We start from the raw sequence: 13,222 nt of genomic DNA, 5'->3' as shown, positions 1-13,222 counted from the left end.
AACTTATTAAAATATTCACACAAAAGGTTTTTTCCTCAAGTGTCTTTAGGAATTCATCTCCTGCAAGCTTCAAGCCTTTATCTGGAAAGCACTGTGACCATGAAGGTGCAGACAGACACTGCTTAGAATACAGACTTGTTTTTCTTCTGAGCGTTATAATGAGCAACTTTTTCTGTATTCAGAATGCAACATGCATGTTGCACTTGAGTGGAAGGAACATGATGATTTTTACGTAGCATGTGCTCAATATGAAGTTGTAAAAATGAAATTTACAACTAATTTTTCTACTTGTGGGCCAATATCTGCAGAATGACAGAGAAGCTGTCACACACTGAGATCTGGAAGTGTTTCCATCAGACTCTGACTTACACATTCATCTGGATGTATTAGCAGGTAACTTGTCCTGGTGCTGTATTATTATTATTACTTTTTTTTTTTTAAACTTGTTTACACCTAATAAAGAGGTTTTTTGTCACTTCTTATATCATGCTTCAGTTATTTTTTGAAAATTACATATAGAATCATTTAGGAATGAATATGTTGTTTTGCATATAATACATCTGTATTATTTAATTTAGAGGGCTACTGCTTCTTAGGTCACTTTTTTGTTTTGTGGTCAGTGCAGCAGATTGTAAAGGCAAAGGCTGATAACAGGGGAGGGTGGGCAGTGGATGGCAGTGATTCAGCAACAACCTTCTGGTCTGGACAGAATGCATGCATTCAAGCAGCAATGGGCTATTTTTGGCGAAAATGTGGTGCTTTTGGGATTGTGTGGTCTGGTTGTGCCCTAAAGTGGCCCATGTGATAAATGGTTAATATGGACCTGGTGCAACAAATAAAAAGACAAATATATGCCTACATTTAATTTATCAAAGGTAGACAGTTTATCATAAAACATATGTGGCCACTTTTAGAAAAGCTGTGGCTCAGTAAGCTTTGAGTAATCTGGATGGGACCCTGAAGTGGCCGTAGTCTAACACAGCAAATGTAGTCCACTACTGTGCGCTGGTTAATTAGGTTGTGAGTCTAATGTGGCCCACATTTGAAATAGTAAGTATGGCCCAATTATTGTTGTAAAGGATTGTAAATATTGTGGCACTTTCCAGATGAAAACTGTCTGAAATGTGGCCTGAAAACATAATACTTGGTAATCTGTGTGAACCTTATGTTTATAGTGAGGGCCAGGTCTGCGCCATGTTCCTTCATTATTAACATTTAATCTTTGTGAGTCATTTTAGAAAAATTCTTTGTCTTAATCTGTTACCTGGTGTCCTGTTTACGTATAGGGGCATGGAAAGGATCACATTCACCTCTTTTTTTTTTTTTTTTAATCCAATTTTTTGCCTTTTTTCTTTTTTTAAAAAAGTATTTCCTTCTTTGGAATAAATTAAAGCTACAGATTATAATTCCAAAGGTACTGGAGGTTGATTATCTTATGATCCTCTGAGGTTGGTTGTTTCCCCTTGGTCTCAAACTCGAGCTGTTCTCATACAAGGTGAATGTGTTAACCACTACACTGTGGAATATGATTTATTCCTATAAGAATAGAAATGAAGACTTAGTTTGCACAAAGCCTCTTAGAAACTTTAACTTTGCCCTCTCTGACTTTGTAAATACTTCATAGAAATACCTCTTTCCACCACTAGATTGCAGCAGAGAGTTGTTTTTTTGCTCTGGTCTTCCAGAACTAATTCTCCTGATCCTCTGCGTCTGACATCAAGTTTTCCACACTTTATTCCTACAAATCATTCATAATCAGCATTTTCACAAGCCGTCTTTACCGCAGAGCTGATGAATACTGCATTATCGTTGGAAAATGTCTAAAGCGCTTTTAGACTGACTCTCTTTCTATGAAAGTTTGATGAATGGGGATCTGTTCCACTAAAAGCCACTTCACAGGAAGTTACATCAGCGATGTCAGCAGTGACACTGCTTAATTAAACACAGTGATCAGTCGGTTAACAGCAACTTGGAAACGAACGATCCCCTGATGTTCATCCTAACGCTCAGGAAGAGAAGCCATGGCTGGAAATGTTAGGACACTGCAGGTAAGGACACATCCACACACACATTAGATGAGGGCAGCTTTGGGTTAAGGATGATAAAGTGCTTCAAACCTGTCGTCATTATTGATTCCTCTCCTTCTCAGCCTCTGTACTTTCAGTGGACCCAATCTAAAAGAACTTGAGCGTACTCACACCAAATTAGAACAATGACAGTAAAAGGCAGGATACTCACCAGTCCTCTGAAGCACATTGAGAAGGACTTGTGCCAGACCTCATAAACCTCCTTCACCCATCATTGAGCTCTCAAGTAATGTACCTTGTAATTGAGAGACTCAGTGACCACGGTACAATATTGTCTCACAGCTGAGAGACATCTTTTCTCATATTTAATCTCTTACCTTTTGTGCCTTTTATGTTCTCACACTTTGCCAGTTACTCTAACCCTGAGAGATAGAGAGATTCAAAGTTCAGCTCTAAATTCAGAGCCTGAATCAGGTTTTCAGCATCCAAGTGATTGAGGAGTGATTGCAATTTTTAAAAAAAACAATAAGTTAACATATCATGTATTTTACATAACATCAGGTGTCAATATGTAGGATTTTTGTGGCCATATGCTACGTATCATTAAATCATTTTACATGACACAATGATACAATGAGCTTGATAATTCAGAAGGGGCTCAGAGTACAAGCACTCCTCCATATTGAAAGGAGCCAGCTGAGGTGGTTAGGAGTGATTAGGATGCCTCAAAACTGTGGTGTTCATTATGTTTTACCAGGAGAGAGCCCCGGAGCAGACACAGGACACGCTGGAGGGATGTTTCTTGGTTTGCTTGGAAACACTTTGGTATTCCCCCAGATGAGTTGGAGGAGGTGGTTGGGCATCCTACTGCTGCTCCCACCAACTGAACTTGAATAAGAAACAGGACATTTTCCATGACTGTTAAAATAAAGATTCAATTATTTGTAATATAATTGCGGCAGAGGCGTGGTCCCTGGCTCAGCTGTAGGGGAGGGGTAGTGCAGTGAGCCCAACGGGTATGTCCCTGATATATAGCAAAGGCGGAGCCCAGAGAGTAGGAGTGTGTGCTGGAGATCAGCTGGAAAGCTGGTGGACCGGAGGCCGAATGATATAAACGGCACATGTGTGATATTCCAATAAACACTCCTCAAACATGAACAACATACCAGTGTGTCGGGTCAGGCTTTACAGTACTAAACTTGTATTTCCCCGAGTCAAAGAGAGAAATGCAGAAAATCCGACCTCCAGCTGATCAATGGATATAGTCACTCTTCTACACAAAGAAACAATTTGCATCTGTCCTGTTCAAGTATGGGACATGCAATTTGTTGTATCACCAGCCTCTAAGCTTCAGATCATGGACTGATATCCTAACATTTTGGTTTACAGTTCTCATCTAAACATTCCACGTGCGTGTTTGCCAAACAAACAAACAAACAAACCCTTTTCTCTCATCGATTACCCCACAAATGTAGGCCAAGCTGAAGATTGAAAGTATCTCCTCAACCTCCCTGGACAGGAGATTAAGCAGATACAAACTGTTGTTTAGTTTTGTTTGCATTCTGATGCAAATTTTACTTGAGCTTCTGTGCAAATGCAAATAATGCAATAAAGAAATAGGTCAGATATATTTGGGATCAGTTCATTATGTTCCTTTTGCAGATTGCCATATGGTACCAACTGTTTATTTACATTTGTAGCTGAACCCTTTGTAAAAGTTTTCTTTAGAGACCAGAATTGGTGTCAGTGGTGCAGTCATCCTCTCATTTCACAATCTGGGAAAATGACACACAGTGTTTGAAGACAAGAAGAAAAAAAGAGAAACTCGGGTTCAGGATGGAGATGCTCATAACCTCCCACAGCATCAAGTCACCTTAAATCCAGTGTTGTGACAGCACCTGACATCCTTCTCTAAGAGACACTTTATCTGTGGGCTGCATGAGAGCAGCACTAGCTTCCATCATTGTCAGGACATGCACACACTCGTGCACACACTGTATACTGAAGGTCACCTGAAACAAAGTCTGGGGAGGACTTTTTTTTAAGAATACATCCTGTTGGAGGATCCTTGTGTGTCAAGATGTGAATAATAAATCTTGTTATGTTAAAGCGAGTGCGGTGTCAATAATGCAGTGGGAACACAGAATCTTATCTCCAGAGCAAGTTGCAACGGAAGAAAAGTCCTCCAGTCTGAACAACCTCAAAGCACAGATGTATTCCTTCTACATTTATTGAACCTGCAAGCTTCGGTTTTGCTCTCTTTTTAAATTTCAGAAAAATCCACACACTTCAGTTTGCATGTGTGTGTATGTTTGCAAGCACACCAGTATGTAATCCATTGAGACTCCAGGTCTTTCAAGTTGAACACTGTTTAACCTGATTATAGACAAGGAGGTTAGGCCACAGTCATGACAGTAATATACTTACAGGGTTCTAAATGGAGCCTAACCAGCTCCCAGTGAAAAGAAGTGGAGTTGGTAAAAGCCATTAAAGCCTGTTTTCTACTGAGCCACTGAAGTCTAAGTTCACAAACACACTGCTGATGGAGCAATATGAGAACCATATGGCTTTCAAATTGATAACAATTGCCATATAAAGAGGTTGCAGCAACATGAGATCAGTGACAAAGTGTTATGTGACCAGCAACAGGGACACTGTAAAAAGCCCGGCTTTTGTTACTCTGACATGTACTTGAATGCTGAGTGAGACAATATGTAAGAAACCACTGACCTAACCCAAGATAATTTTTAATAGTAGACTAAGATAACCTGAGTAGATATGAAATGATCATTGAATTTATTAAAGGGAAAAGTTATCCAATCCTATCTGGCCCTGTGTGAACAATTATATGCCCAACCCTAAACTTAATAACTTGTTGTGTAACCTTGGTAGCAAGAAGTGGAGTCAAGTTTTTGCAATAGCTGGGAAGGAGTCTTTCACATCACTGTGGAATGTGATGTGGGCCGACTCTTCTTTGCAGAATAATTTATTTCATACACACTGGAGGGTTTTTGAATGGCTTGATAATTAAGGTCATGTCAAATCATCTCAATCACATCTCTAAGTACTGACTTTGGCCAGGCCAGTCCAAAACCATGATTTTGTTTTTCAGAAGTGGACTTAAAGGTGTGATCATTGTCCTGCTGCATAACCCAAGTGGGCTTGAACTTCAGTGCACAAACTAGCTGGATATTTTCATTCAGGATTTTCTGGTAGAGAGCAGAATTCATGGTTCCTTATTTATGGCAAGTCATTCAGTTCCTGAAGCAGTAAAGCAGCGCCAGACCATTACACTACCACCACCATGTTTTACTGTTGGTATGCTGTTCATTATATGAAACGCTGTGTTAGTTTTATGTCAGATGTAGTTCAACTTAAACATTCCAAAAATAAAACTTTTTCCCAGTCCATAGAATATTTTCCCACAAGTCTTGGAGATCATCAGGGTGTGCTTCTGGTAAATGTGAGGGGAGCCTTTGTGTTCTTTTTGGTCAAAGGTGGGTTTTGCCTTGGAATAGTAGGTACTGGTGTGTGTGTGTGTGTGTGTGTGTGGGGGGGGGGGGGGGGGGGGTGTCCAGTAAACTTCAGTGTTGAGGCTTTCATCCTCCTCAGTGAGCACAGCACAGTCCAGGAACTGTAGCCTGTTTTATTTGGAATCCTCCTTGAAGTTTACCAGAAACCCACACATACAGAGACCAGTACCTGCTCCTTTACTCCCACCACCCTCTGGAACACAAACTTGGGCTCATCAGGACTCTACAACACCAGACAGAAAATGTTCCCTTTAAGGAAAAATTGAAAAAATGAACACACAAGTAAAGAAAGCTCTTTAACATGTGCTTTTCCCAACTGGGCCTTCATCAAATCACTAAAGGTGCACTGGAAAGAAGGTCAGACACCACCCAGGGAGAAACAGAATGACAAAGGGAACAACATTCCCATCCCTTATGTAGCAGGTTTATCAAAGAAACTCAGGTGAATGATATCCCACTTCACTTCAGACTGAACCACACCCTTAAACAAAAACTAGTTCATCCCAGGAACAAAATTTCCAAACACAAGCTAAGCAGCATAGCGTATGCTACGCAGTGCAGTGAGGAGTGCTTATACCTTTACACTGGAGAAACCAAACTCCACTCCATAAACACTCTTTTCTGTTGTCTTCTATGGGACAACGTCAACTTCCAACTTCAACAAACAAGCTGTACATCTGCACCTAAAGGACACAGTTCATTGATTTAAGGATGCCAATATTCACATTTTGGACCAAAAACACAGATGGTTTAAAGAAAGGGAAGTCCACTGTCCACTGTGAAGGACCCTCAATGAACAGAGGTGGTGGCTTAACTATACAAACTATTAGCCACCAACAGTGCAGTCTCGAGGTCCCTTCCTGAGTGCTTCAACCTCCCCTCTCAAACCTTTCCCTTAGGTGAGCTCAACCACCACCAGCCACCTTGAATCCCTGGTGATGGTAATGACCAGTGCCTTTTATCACACCTTGTCCAAACCCCCGCTAGGGTTTAAATATCTGGGCCTCTCTACCATTTGTCTTTAGAACTGAACAAGCCTCTTGGGTGTACGCTGAAACATCTTCGCAAACCTAAAGTAGTTTTTTTTTTCCAAGCTCTAGAGACTACCACAACCTGGATGACTGAGAACCTACACAGTCACTCTGATACACTCATTTCTGATCCTGTTCATCCTGATCATTCCTACTGTTTACTGTCTGTAGTGAAGCAAGTCAATCCTAAATAAGAAAAATGATTCCTTGGTCATGGTTGTAAATTCTGATCAACTAATTCATTTGACATTTGAATGCTGTAATACATGTATGAAGAAAATCTGTATGCTAAAAATTGATAACCAGTAAAAATCATTTTACATCTCTTTTGGACTTTGCGTCTTACAAACTCACTGATTGACTTAAACTGCAAAGGCAAAGTTTAAGAGCAAGTATCAAGGTGCTGTGCAAGGACACATGAAAATGCTGTATCATAAACTCCAGTAAAATGATCGTTCAGAAATGTCAAAAACTAGGAACCAAAATGAAAGAGTTGTAGAAAAAAAAAAAAGAGTAAACAGGTACTCCAGTAAGTATAGATAGGTTTTAAAAAGCTTTTTCCCACCTCTGTGGCACTGACCTAGTTTCAGCTGTTGAAAATCAAACAGTCACCATCCACCTTTCTCTTGAGCCTCGGCTGTGAAACTATTAACAGCGTTCGCTTGCCTGACCACAGCAGTCTTGGTGAAGAACATGAGGTGAAAAGATCAGAAATATAAATAGGAGATAAAACACGAAGGCTCTGAACAGTAACAAAAAGAATCCTCAGCACAACTATAAACTAAAGTGTCTCCAATGTTGAAAAGCAACAAAAGGCTACCACACACAAACCAATGCTACTGCAGCAGCGTGGATGGCTTTTAGCTTGGAGCTGCAAACCAGTGGCAGATCTAGAAAATTATACATGGGGGGCAAAAGAAGGGCAAGATGTCTAGGCAGGGTTGCACACACACCTCTTCAGTGAAGTATGTGTAAATAGAGTCAACAAAATATCCACAAAAACACAAAACTGGTTATTGTATCGCTGTCTCTTCTACAAAAACATGGGAATTTTTAGGTATAAATCAGACAAAAAAGTCCCCATAAATAAATACAGAAATAAATAAATACAGAACAAAAATACAGAAAAAGAGCTTAAAATACTGCACAGGACTGATTTCAGCCATCACGTTTAGGCCCATTGTTCCTTCACTGGGCTGGTTTCAGTCATTATGCAAATGTACTGTTTATAAGATTGGGGCAACCTACAGTCAGCTGAGACTGAAGAAGTCACTTGGATGAGTGATGAAACATTTCTCCCACAGAATGCTACATCCAGATGAACAGAATCAACTTTTGGAGGTTTAGGCTTAAGGTAACAGTTGATGTGCTGGGCAGCATAACGTCTCACAAAGACATCCAAATCTACTGCTTTGGTACGCTGCTTTTCTATTCTAAGGATAGTTGGATTGCTCAGACGATCATCTCGCCATGGTTAAGCGGAGGTGATTTATTACAAGCTTTAAAGTATAAAAACAGCAAGCAATTCGTTTTTACAAGTATTTTAACCCTTTAAGACCTACCATAGAACCAAGTCCGCCAGAGCTTATATTATATTTTTACATGCTCTAGTGCCATTTTTGGGAGCATTTCAAGTTGATATACATCAATACAACTGTTATAGCCCAGATTTTAATAATATGTCTGCATTAAGTGCATAGTAATTACATAAATTGCAAAAAAGTGCAATAAACTACAAAAAAATTTAAAATCTTTTTTTTTTTTTTAACATATATTTCTGGTTAGAGAAATTTAAGAGGCTTATCCCTCAAAACTGTAAATACAAAAAAGTTGCACAAACTAGTTTCCCACCACAGGAAATTTATTTTGAGTGTCTTCATAGTTTTATTTTTGAAATACACCAATTTTTATATACTGCAGGAAAAACGAAAATGAATATTATAATGCAAATTTGCAAAAAAACAGCATATGCATCAAAATAAACTATTTCCAGCAGTGCAATATGAGTCCCCAGCATCCCAGAAATGACACAGAAAGTCATAAAGTCAAACATAACTTTTAAAAACACTAGTATAAGCTCATAAGGCCCTGAAAGTAAAAAACTACATTTCCGCAAAATGACGTCACTTCCGGTTTCGGGCAGGTCATGGGGACATGCGATAGTTCGCGCTGATGGACGTAGGAAGTGTTATGAACAGCTGATTGGATCGGCAAAGCGTGTTTCTGGAATATTATATTTTTGTTGCTGCAAGTGCTTTTTATGCAGTTTTTGCAAAGCTATATGTGGAAGGAAACCGTGACCGAGGACAAGCTGATGGCATAAGATGTAAGTACAACTCCTCCGGTTTCATATGCAAAAAAATTATTGCGCTAGCTTACGTGGTTGCAGTGCTACCGGGATTTAAAAATAGTTACGCAAAACGGAGCGTGCCCGCTCAGACCGGCTGTTATGGCCCTGTCCATAATCTGTTTTGGTGGCTGTTGTTGTCTGTGCCTTTAAGTCTTTGCAGGTCCCGGAGTGGATGAGCTGACGGCTGCTGATTGGTCCCCTGGCCATGTGATCTTCATTCAAATCCCTCACCAGCAGTTGTCCCGGGGCAGCCACTGACAGCAGCAGCAGACCTGACCCTGGCCTCCAAAACCTGAGACTTTTGTGCCTGTGACTTTGTGCGACTTTTTTGGAGTTTTGTATATAGTGTGTACATTAGTTTTCATTGTAAATAGCCTTGTAAATAGCACTGCAACAGAAGGGGTGAGCTGCCTTATTGTTTTTCCTTGCACTGTTTTCTCCTGTTTATTTCAGTTAGGGAGTTAGGTGTAGCGCTTGTCTTTTGTTTGATATTTGATTTCACATAGGGTTGTAGATAACACCTCCTCCTGACTTAGCTTGTTTTGTTTGTTATTTTGGCCTTTGTTCACCCCAGAGCTTCATTTTTGCAGTGCAGAAAAATAAATCACGATTCACTAAGAAATTGGTTTCCCTTTGTGTATGGTTTTGGGGACCAGGGCGGGGCAATTCTTTCAAACTTGTGTTGCGTTCCTGTACCCCTAGACTGGGGCGTAACATAAAGTGGGGGCTCGTCCTTTTTTTTTTCTTTTGCCATTCTTTTTGCTCATTGTATTTTGTGGGTTGTCTGCAGTTTTTGGTTGGCAGTTTTCTTGTAGTGTTGGGGGTGATCTAGTCACAATGACTTTTGATGTGGATGATTTTGCACTACAACCCACCGTGGATAAGTTGGATCGATGCACAAAGGCGGATTTGTTGTTGGTGGCAGATTTGTTTAATGTGGGTGTGCCTTTACATGCTAAAAAGGCAGAAATTAAGCAGTGCCTGACAGCTCAGCTGGTGGATAAGGGGGTTTTTGCGGAGTCGAAACCTCGGCCGGTTGAGGCGACTGGAGGTTTGGTGGTGGATGCGGGAGCAGAAGCTGCTGCAACCATCCCAAAAGCTCCCAGTGGACGGGTGTCGCCAGGGGCGGAGGCTCCTGCTGCCATTCAGATCCCAAACGTTAGCCCAGCCGGACAATCAACAGGATTGGTTACGGAGGATCTTGGGCTCGCCCTTCGCCTGAAAGAGGTGGAGCTTGCGACTAAGTCCAAAGAAGTTGAGCTTATGCATCTCCGCATAAGGGCTATGGAGCTGGATCCTTCCCGGCAGCGCAATGTTACCTCTACCCCAGTGAGTAAAGTTGTGAGTAAATCTTCTGATTCACTCTCCTCTGACCAATTTGATGCTAGCAGGCAAATTGCTTTAGTGCCACCTTTCAGAGAAAGTGAGGTTGACTCTTACTTTAATGCCTTTGAACGCATCGCAACCACTTTGAAATGGCCCAAGGATGTGTGGAGTTTGTTGCTGCAGTGTAAATTGGTGGGGAAAGCACAGGAAGTGTGTGCGAGCTTGTCTATTGATGACAGCCTGGATTATGAAATTGTGAAATCCACTATTTTAAGGGCTTATGAGCTAGTTCCAGAGGCATATCGCCAGAGGTTTCGGTCGTGTGAAAAATCTGCCAACCAAACACATGTAGAGTTTGCCAGGGAGAAGACTCTCTTGTTTGATAAGTGGTTAGCTGCAAGTAAAGTGAAGGACTTTGCTCAGCTAAGAGAATTGGTCCTGCTGGAGGAATTCAAAACGTGTCTTCCAGAGAATGTTGTTGTATATATCAATGAGCAAAAGGTGGATTCGTTGTCTAAAGCTGCTGTTCTCGCAGATGAGTTTGTGTTGACCCATCGCGTTGCGTTTTCAGCTGTGCGCCGTGAATGTGCCCCGTTGTCGAAACCTGCGAGGAGTTTGAGGGTTTCTCCTAAGCGTCAAACGCGCCCTGATCAGGTCCCCATGACTGTCCGAGAATGCTTTTATTGCCATGATACTGGCCATCTCATTGCCAATTGTCCGTCGCTCCGTCGCAAAGAGCAAACTCACACATGGAAAAAGCCAAAAAGCATTGGTTTTGTTCAATCGGTTGCTACTCCTAATCCCGTCAGTGATGAACCAGGAAATGACAGTCTTGACAGCAGTTACCGACCATTCATTTCACAAGGGTTCGCCTCACTGACTGGAATAGAGGAGGATCGCGTGCCGATTGTAATTTTGCGCGACACTGGGGCTGCCCAGTCTCTCATTTTGGAAAGCGCGTTGCCTTTCTCAAGTAACTCGTTTTGTGGTGCTGATGCTCTCGTGTGGGGAGTGAAAATGAGTGTGTTACGAGCTCCGCTGCACAGAGTCTTCCTACAGTCGCCTCTCGTTTCGGGCCCGGTAACAGTTGGGGTGCGCGCTCGCTTGCCCGTGCAGGGGGTTACTATGATTCTGGGGAATGATCTAGCCAATGGGAAAGTTTTCCCGATCCCTGAAGTAATTGAAAACCCCGTCGATGATTTTGATTTTGTTTCCGAGCCTGCTGCTGACAGTCTGCCCTCTGTTTTTCCTGCCTGTGTTGTCACACGCGCCCACAAGCGTAAATATCGTGATGTTGACTTGTCTGACTCTTTTCTATGTTCTGAAGCTGTTCCTGAGAAAGCCGAACTGCCTGTGGAAAAAGCTGAAAAATGTGTGTCTGATAAACTGCTACCCGCTACACCTGACCTGTCTTTTGAGGTAAACAAAACAGATTTTATTCATGCGCAACAGAATGACCCGACTTTGGCCAAATGTTTACTTGCCGCAAATTCAAGCGATCAGAATCCCCGTGTCTACAGCATTGAAAATGATGTGTTAATGCGCAAATGGCATCCTCCCTCCTCTAGTGATCTTGGCTGGAACGTATTTCAACAAGCAGTTGTACCGCAAAATTTCCGACACCAAGTACTCAGCCTAGCACATGACAGTTTCTCTGGACATTTAGGAATTAGGAAGACCTACCTTCGTATTCTGCGTCACTTTTTCTGGCCAGGTTTGAAGACTGATGTGACCAAATATTGCCGCTCTTGCCACGTTTGCCAGGTCAGCGGAAAACCCAACCAGGTTATTCCTCCTGCTCCATTGCATCCAATCCCAGCCTTAGGCGAACCATTTGAGCACATAATCATCGATTGTGTAGGTCCGCTTCCAAAAACCAAGTCAGGACATCAGTACCTCTTGACTTTAATGTGCGCCGCCACACGCTTCCCCGAGGCTATTCCGTTACGCACTATCAAAGTCAAAGCCATTGTCAGAGCATTAGTAAACTTTTTCTCCCTTTTCGGTTTGCCTAAATCAGTTCAAACAGACCAAGGGTCTAACTTCATGTCCAAGATATTCGCTCAGGTCTTAAAATCGCTATCCATCAAGCATCAAAAATCCAGTGCATATCACCCCGAATCACAGGGTGCGCTTGAGCGTTTCCACCAGACTTTAAAAGCCATGATGAGGAAGTTCTGCCTCGAGTCAGGAAGAGAGTGGGACGAAGGTCTGCCACTTCTCCTTCTAGCGGTGAGGGAGAGTGTGCAGGAGTCCACGGGTTTCAGTCCCGCAGAGCTGGTGTTTGGACACACAGTGCGTGGTCCCCTGCGGCTGCTTAAAGAGAGATATCTGTCCGACACAGCTACCCCCGAGCAGAACGTATTAGATTACGTAAGTTGTTTTAGGGAGCGTCTGCATAAAGCATGCGAAATTGCACGCGAGGCTCTTTCCGCGTCTCAGGAAAAAATGAAAAGGAAATTCGACAAAAAGTCCATGCAGAGAAAATTTGAAGTGGGTGACAAAGTGTTGACTCTCCTACCCGTTCCTGGATCCTCTCTCCAGGCAAAGTTCTGTGGGCCCTATACTGTCCAAGAGAAACTGAGTGACACAGATTATGTTATAGGTACCCCAGACCGTAGGAGAAAGCGTCGTGTGTGTCATGTTAATCTGATGAAGCCTTATTTTGTTCGTGATGCAGGTGTAAACTCCTCCTCATCCCCCGCTGCGCTGTCTGCCGTGTCGGTAGTTGTGCCAGCATCCCCGTCTCAGTATAGCCCAGAAAGTGATGGCTTAGCTTTCGTTTGTGCTGAGGGTTGCTCCCGACTCAGAAACTCTGAAGTATTGGATAAGTTGAATTCCCACCTAAAACATTTAGATGAGGCTGCCCAGACCGATGTGTGTTCTCTGATCAATAATTGCCCATCTCTGTTTGCTGACACTCCGTCTCGCACTACTGTCCTCGAACATGACATA

Source organism: Diplotaxodon limnothrissa, linkage group LG16 (genome assembly GCF_057381915.1).
Source record: "Diplotaxodon limnothrissa isolate DT_005_m linkage group LG16, D_limnothrissa_male_GT1.1, whole genome shotgun sequence".
NCBI lineage: Eukaryota > Metazoa > Chordata > Actinopteri > Cichliformes > Cichlidae > Diplotaxodon > Diplotaxodon limnothrissa.
The sequence above is the reverse complement of the archived record's forward strand: the minus strand, read 5'-3'. Positions refer to the sequence as shown.